General features: G+C 38.3%; 1 long non-coding RNA gene across 1 annotated transcript in view; it reads right to left on the bottom strand.

Annotated features, from left to right (window-relative positions):
- Positions 1–3,523: 3,523 nt before the first annotated feature.
- The window catches only part of LOC104947727 (uncharacterized), an 11,787-nt gene continuing 7,291 nt past the window's right edge, over positions 3,524–8,019 (bottom strand). The window contains exon 3 of the long non-coding RNA XR_798594.1: positions 3,524–3,620. This is a non-coding gene — a long non-coding RNA (uncharacterized lncRNA). The remainder of the gene's footprint in view (positions 3,621–8,019) is intronic.

The raw sequence follows: 8,019 nt of genomic DNA, 5'->3' as shown, positions 1-8,019 counted from the left end.
GACATTTGAACTGATTCTGAAGCGGTCCAAAAAATCACATTCCTACAGTTTAACAGAAAGTACAAAAGCTTGACTGTGTGAAATCAACCAACAACAAACCATTTTTTAGGGCAATAGAGTGGTGCAGAAAATAGTCCTAAAACCTGGATATGAAGTGAGCATATTACTATATCTGGTTCTTTTGTCGATGCCCTATATAATAAGGTCTGTGGGTTGACACAAACTCGGAGAGAATGTCCTACTTTTTGAAATACGTTAATACATAAAAACAACAGCTTGCCACCAAGTGACCTAAATGAGACCACTAAAATGTCATCCCTCCTAATATTGGATGCTTTAGCATTAGCGGGAGATGCATAGAGCCATGTGACTGTTTTGTACGTTTGCATATTCTAACGCTAGCTTTTACTAGTGGATGCACCAATATCGCGGCCGCCAAAGTTATCGGCCGAAAATGGTTAAAAATGCTGGGTTTCGGCTGAATGGTTGAAAAGGTTTTAGCACCGAAAAGATACTCACCGAAATGTCAGAGAACAGGGTTACGTTGGTAAAGCTAACGTGTTGTTGTGATGACGTAATCAAAAACGCGGCGACCAGCACGGGTCAGACGGCGCGCGAATGCTCGATGCTCCGGCGGCTGGCTTGCACACGCCAGATCTGCTGTCGGGCTTGGAGATATTATGCAAAAATATCAGAGAAAGAGAGCGCGGATTGCGATTTGTAAAACGTGTGGCGTTCAGCTGACACTATTTCCTCGAGGGGGTGTGACTGCAAGACTTTAATCACTAGGATCCGGGCGATACTCAAGATTTCCACTTGAAATCAAAACAGCCCGACAAATATGCGGAGTAAGAGATCAAATCCTGGAGTCCCTTTGCGGGCGAAGCAGCTGACAGGCGAGAGACTCGCAACGGCGGGACCTTTCAGCGCTGCCTGGCGAGAGGCTCATGTGCTTCGTAATTGCGATGAATGAAGAAGGAGTGGCGAACTGTATGGAAGCTGATAAAGCAAGAAGCTACTGTTCATTATCTTAGCAAAGAACCTCCCACTTTTCCCCTTAATAAGTAGAGAAGGCCTGGCTTATCATAAGCTTATCTAGTGTTCTACATGTCTAACTCTATACCCACTAGCTTCCTGAACAATTTTCATTGTGAGTTATAATTCACCATCTCAGGTTATAAATTAGGGGGAAATGGACAGCAGCACAGTGCTCTTCAATATATTTGTACCTTTCGGTATCTAACTATACATGTTGTTTACATTGCTCATGAGGACAGACACATTATTTGCAGATTCTGAAATTGTAATTAAATTTGTAATTGATGTGGGATTTTGTAATCAGTTTTCACTTATGTTCTTATACAATGTGTAACGTACTTTGCTTTATGAGTGACAGACAGCCTTATTTACAGATTCTTGAAATTCAATTGTAAATTTCATTTTGTAAATCGTTACATTCATGTGGATTTTCCAGTTTGCAATTTGTATGCATGCACATATAGGTGCATTTGTTGTATGTTGATAGCTGGCTGTTACAGTCTCTAGTACACTGGTTAGTTGAAGGCCATACTCGGTCTAGACTGTTTATGCACAGTTTTAAAGCACCTTGGCTTTGTTCTGAATGCACTTTGTTGTAGTTATCCTACAGAGAAAAGAAAATGCACTTGACTTGGATTAATGTACTGTATGCATTCAAAAGTGCTGAATAAATGTTTTATGGACCCATAATAGTGATTATTATTTAAGTTAAGTTTTGCCAGAATCAGGTAGCTGAACAACATTGGTAAAAATGTATACATTATATATATATATATATTTCTATTAATCATTTTCGGCCTTTCGGCATTCGGTTTTCGGCTAACTGTTTCCTATTTTCGGTATCGGTTTTGGCCAAGAATTTCCCATTCGGTGCACCCCTACTTTTTACTTCTAAAGATTGCATTTACACTTAATGTTGCTAAGTGATAATTTGCTGCTGTACAAAATGTCTCAAGTATTATGAGCATGTGTTTGCCTTAATTCATATTTTCTGCAATCTTTTTAAAAACCCAATTAAAAGATTCCATGACTTTTTGGCGAGTGAGTCCACACGATGCTAACTTCCGGGTTGTGCCTACAAAATACCTCATCACTGCACAACTATACATGTTCATAGTTATTTACTTTGTGATTAGAAAATGATGACATATTTACAAAGACAGTGTGTATAATAATGTTATAGGCAAGCATAATGCTGCAGGGCTATAAGTATTCATGTCGTTTTGTAAAAACACTCACATCCATTATATCTCATTCAGAAAAACATTTCATTCCAAATGACTAACTGACTAAAGTTATTATTACTTGATTGACATCTTCATATAATATATAGTGTTGGTTTGTCATATATCGCAGTGCATCATATTTCATTAATTTATCAAATGTTCTCTATTTGAATATGCAATGTCATGTACTGGCTTTCATCAATTTTGAAACACAGATAAATCGTATCTGTAATTGTATTTACAACTTGATGTGATAATCAACAAAACTTTTCAACAATATCCGCCACATAATGAGAATGGATTGATGCTCTCTTCCTACAGGCAAGTCAATGGCTGAACTTTTTATGAAGCACCAAGTCCTTTTTAGGATAAAAGCCCTTTTCCCCACAAATCACCTCTATTTTTCTTCAAGACAACAGCAACAGATTAGGCGTGAAAAGTCTACTTTGTTGCATCTGTAAATACCACATTATATTTCCCCAAAGGAAAGACCTGAACTGTGGAAAAGCAAAGCCTTTGTTTTGTAAAGCGCTCATCATCTGTTTCCCTGTGGACTCCAACAGGTAACCATTAGTCAGGCCTGCACGTTCTTCATAATCAATTTACATATTTTCAAACCATTCATCTCCATATCCCCGTTTGACTTCTATATTAGATGCAAAATGTCAGATACTGTAATAATGGTGAAGCAGCGCTCAGGATTATTGCAAAATCGCCAAATCAAAATAATTTCTTACCCTGTTATCTTCCTCTGGCAGTCTGCCAGGATCTGCTGTTTTTCTGTGTATCAGAGAGATGGAGATGAAGACATTTAGTACTGTGATATCTAAATATCTCATATTTGATCCATTACAAGGAAGTGATAAGCAAACAATTGTATTATAAACAACAGAGATATTTCTCGGCAATAAACTAGAGCTTCATTTATATTTCTGCAACAAGTGGTTATTGTCTAGTTGCCAGCATTGTAAAGCCGGAAATGTTGAGTACCCAAAGTTTTATGTTAGAGATGTATCATAGGGGTCCCCAGCACAAAGAAACTGCCGGATGATAACTTCCATGTTGGGCAATTTGTACAATTAACATCAATGGCATTATGTGGACAACATTAAAAAAATTAGTTGCCCGATTTAGACAATTTTGGAGTGGTTTTGGAGGTTATAGCAACACACTCTCACTCCCTAAACGTCCAGGAGCGACGCTTGGTCAGGGTCCCGTGGCGTGCAGTTGGGACGCGCCGAGGCTCCTTCAGCTTCATAAACGGACACAAAGAGCTTTCAACTGATTGCAATGTATTCCCATCGGCGGCGGTATTTGACGCTCATGGAAGCACAGCATCCATTTATGTCGGCAGCTCTTAAAGCAGGTGTCTCAGACTCAAGGCCCGGGCCAGATGTGGCCCGCGAGACAGTTTCTCATGGCCCCTTTGTTGATATCATGTAATAGTGTTAATCTGGCCCGCGCGTTTACGTTTGCGCTTTATATTTCAATTTTATTTTTCCCGCTGCTGCTGCTGGCAGGGAACTGCTGCGCGCAGTTCCCTCGCCCCTCCCCCCTCCGAGGGAACTCCGCCACACGTCAATCAAATGCGCGCAGCGGAATCAATCCAGAGTGATCCAAAAGTGACACAGAGTGGAAGCAAAATATATCGCCATGTCTTCATCAAAACTTTCAGGGAAAAGAAAATCGATGATGACAACAGAACATTTCAAGAGAAGTGGGAGACTGAATATTTTTTTGTTGAGTACAGGGGAAACGCAACGTGCCTTATATGCACAGAGAAAATCGCTGTATACAAAGAGTATAACGTCAAACGTCACTACTCAACTAAACATGCAGAGTATGTAAAATACCTGGGAGATGAGAGAGAGAAAAAAGTCACAGAGCTAAAAAAAATTCTATGGAAGCAACAAAATCTCTTCAAGAAAGGAAGCAATGAGGCTGATTTAGCAGTCGAAGCTAGCTATGTGGTGAGTGAGATGATTGCTAGGGCGGGAAAGCCGTTTACGGAAGGCGAGTTTGTAAAAAAATGCATGTTGCAGGCTGCATGTATAGTCTGTCCGGAAAAGAAGGGTCAGTTCAACAACATCAGCCTGTCAGCTAACACAGTGGCAGAGCGCATTCTGACTTATCAAGTGACATATAAGATCAGCTGTGCGACAAGCCAAACTTTTCGCTGGCATACTCTGTGGCTCTCTTGATGAAGAGCACCAGACATCACTGACACCGGCTCAGGCACTCGCCCAATGTATGTCCGTGTGTGTTGATGACAATTTTGAAGTGACAGAGAGTTGCTTTACAGTGAAACCACAATGCCAATGGCCAGACACCCACCGCTCAGGGAGATATTTTCAGCAACTGGTTGTGATGCCATTGCGGATATCGGTCTGCCATGGAAAGAGGTATATGTTGGAATATACGGACGGACGGAGCGCCATCAATGACAGGGAGAAAAAAACGGGCTGGTGCACTTTGTCAAAGAAAAAACTGGAGGAGGAGGGTGTGGTAGAGGAGAGGGAGGCTATTTGCCTCTGCACTGCCATCTATCCATCAGCGCAGGCCCGTTTGCAGCAAATGCTTGAAGTGTTGACGAATGTGTAGGATGTCTGTAGTTGTGAAAAACATACAGCCAGGGCTAAAGCCAACGCCTTACGCTCATAATCGCAGCTCGCAATACGAGGCTTAAATCACAGACCGACGGTAGCCAGCATGGATCCTGAATGCAGTTTTTGAGTGACGAAGGAAATTGATGAGGTCAGAATAAGTTGCGGATGGATTAGCTGCTAACTCTCACCAGAGGATACGGTCTGACCTCAGCAGGGGACAAACGTCTGAAGAGCCATTTACTTGCGAGTTGCAGAACAGAACTGAACCAGACAGACAGTAATCATCGCCTGGAGAAGAGTGGGATGGCTGTTCCAGAGCTGAGTGACTACCCAAAATAGGCTCATGGACTATAGCTTTTCTTGTTGGCATCACGGCCAGGGCTTGAATACTCTGAAACAGTACAGAAGTTGCAAAGGGCCAGCGTCAGCTTGTTATGCAGCATATGACAACGTCGCTCAGACAGCATTCTCTACATATCTGATGCTATTGGAAAGGGCCAGTGAAAAAAACTCTGCATTTCCAGCACTCGCAAGGGCTCTCATCGGACACCTAGTTCACCGCATTCGACACTGGTGAGAAGTAAAAATTGACTGCAATTGTGAAGGGGCTAGGCAGGGAATTCGAATCAGCCGGTTTGCAGACTTCTAAACACGACCGCAGAGCCACTTTGCAGCAAATGTTTCCGCAGACCATGCTCATGGACTTAAGCTTCTCACTTTGATGTGGAACAAAATGCGCCTCGGTGTCGCATTGCAAATGGACTAAATCGACCTCGCAGTGCAATTCCTGATGGCTCAAAGAAGTTCAGGGAATGAGATGGGACCAAAAGCAGACAAAAGCATGGGACAGTTGAAACATAGAAGAGAGTATTGCCCAAGCAAAAAAAAATATAAATGACAAAATGTCATAGAGACAAAATTCACATAACCAAAAACTGAAAAATGATAAAAATAATGGAAAAGAGCACAACAGATAAAACAAAAATCCCTACATGAAAAAAAAAACAACTCAATTACACCAAAAAGGCCACACAACCAAACACACACCCACAACCCATCCAACACCCCCAAAAACCCAAAAAAAAAAAAAAAAAAAAAAAAAAAAGAAAAAAAAAAAAAAAAAAACTAAAAAATATAATCCCCAAAGTCATGACAACAGAAAAAGATACTCAAAAAAATAGAAAACAGAAAGAAGGCAACAAGCATTCGAGTAGAGAAAAAAAAAAAAAGAAAAAAAAAAATGAAAAAAAAGATATTATATGCAAAAATATTAGAAGTGAAGCATAAAAAAAAAAAATGGAAAGTAGGAAAAAAAATTCGAAAATCAGCAGGAAAAAAAAATTGATCAGAAAAAAATCAAAGGAGAAAACACACAGAGAAGTATCCACATATTCCAATAAAGAAAAAAAAAAAAAAAAAATAATTGCAGGAAAAAAAACAAAAACAAACTCTAAAAAAATACATCAAAAACAATATAAATAATGAAATGAAAAAAAGAAAATGCCACCTAGGTAGTAGACTTAACAAAAATGAAAGAGAGCTCATCGAAAAGAAAAAAAAAAAAAAAAAAAAAAAAAAAACCAAAATAGCAGTGCAAAAAAAATATACTCGAGAAATACAAAAAAAAAAAGCCAAAAAGAAATAACAGAGAGAAAAAAAGGTAGAATAATGGAAAGGAAAGGCAGACAAAAAAAAGCAAAAAAAAAAATAGGACAGTCAAAAGAGAGATGAAAAAAAATGAAAAAAAACTTAAAACCCCCAAACCTCGACAAAAAAAATTACCACTAAGAAAGAAAATTTCAACAGGAAAGATGATTGAAAGCAGGACCAATGATAGACAACTTTCTAAGAGAAAGAAAAAACGCACTAATAATAATGGTGAACCAGCTCTTCATCCACACAGAATAAACTATCAATAAGTCAAAGTACAGGTCAAAGAAATATATAGAAAAACAAAAAAAAAAAAAAAAAAAAAATGCAACATCATTCAATGCCATACTAGAGGAAGATATTCAACGAACTTCCTCCAACTCAAACAAAAGTAAAAAAAAAAAAGAGAAAAAAAAAAGGCAATCAGACTGTAAGTATAAGAATAAAGAGGAAAGCAAAAGGACTGCCAGGATCTCTACCAAGCCAAGGAGAAAAAAAAAAGGAAAAAAAGAATAAGAGCAAAACAATGATAAAAAATAAGAATAAAAATATAAATATGTATGAAAAAAAAAAAAAAAAAAGAACAAAAAAAAAGTTCAAAAATATTAAAAGAAAGATAGTTGAAGACTAGTATAAAAATGATTGAATAATATAAAATATATAAATAAATGTTTTGCGGAAACATACTTGAAGCAGGAAAGAAAAAAAAAACCAACAGAAGAAGACAATTATGACCCAAGACGCAAAACGAATCCACGGCCACCCAAGATAAATTGAGCATGAGACCCTGCATATTAGAACCCTCCAAAGAAATATGCAAAAGAGACAAAAAATACACACTTGATATATGCGGAGCTATAATAATCACTTTAGATTATGCAGATTAAACATGCGAGAAAAAAAAGGTTTTTATAGATGATTTATATGGTTTGAAAATTGCAAAGGAAAAGTTGCGAATTATGCAAATTAGCGAAATATGCTAAATAATGCGAGAGAAAAAGATAATAATGGTTTTATAAAAAATATGAAGAGACTAGATACTATAATATAATTCTACTCTCACACACAACCTGCCACTACGTTAAACCCTTTACTATTCCAATTAAACACCATTCCAATGTTTATTTATTGTAAAAGCAATTGGGCTATTTTAATCTCACACACACACACCCAACCCCACCACTCCCACCACCACAAACACACAACTACACACAACACAACACACACACACACACACAATCACACACACAACAACCCAAACACAACACCACAACACCACACACACACTAACACCCACACAAGACACACACACACACAACAACACAACACACACAACAACACAACACACACACAAACACACACACCAACACACACAAAACTTCTCCAGACAACTACATTATGTTTTCATTTACTCAAAAAGTAAATCGTTATAACTGAACCAGCATTCAAATTCTTGTAGAGCATAAATCACAACTTATTATCTTGATAGCGCAATCACA

This window comes from Notothenia coriiceps, unplaced genomic scaffold (genome assembly GCF_000735185.1).
Source record: "Notothenia coriiceps isolate Sejong01 unplaced genomic scaffold, NC01 NC01_scaffold00012973, whole genome shotgun sequence".
Classification (NCBI taxonomy): Eukaryota; Metazoa; Chordata; class Actinopteri; order Perciformes; family Nototheniidae; genus Notothenia; species Notothenia coriiceps.
This window is presented reverse-complemented; position numbering and strand designations above follow the sequence as displayed.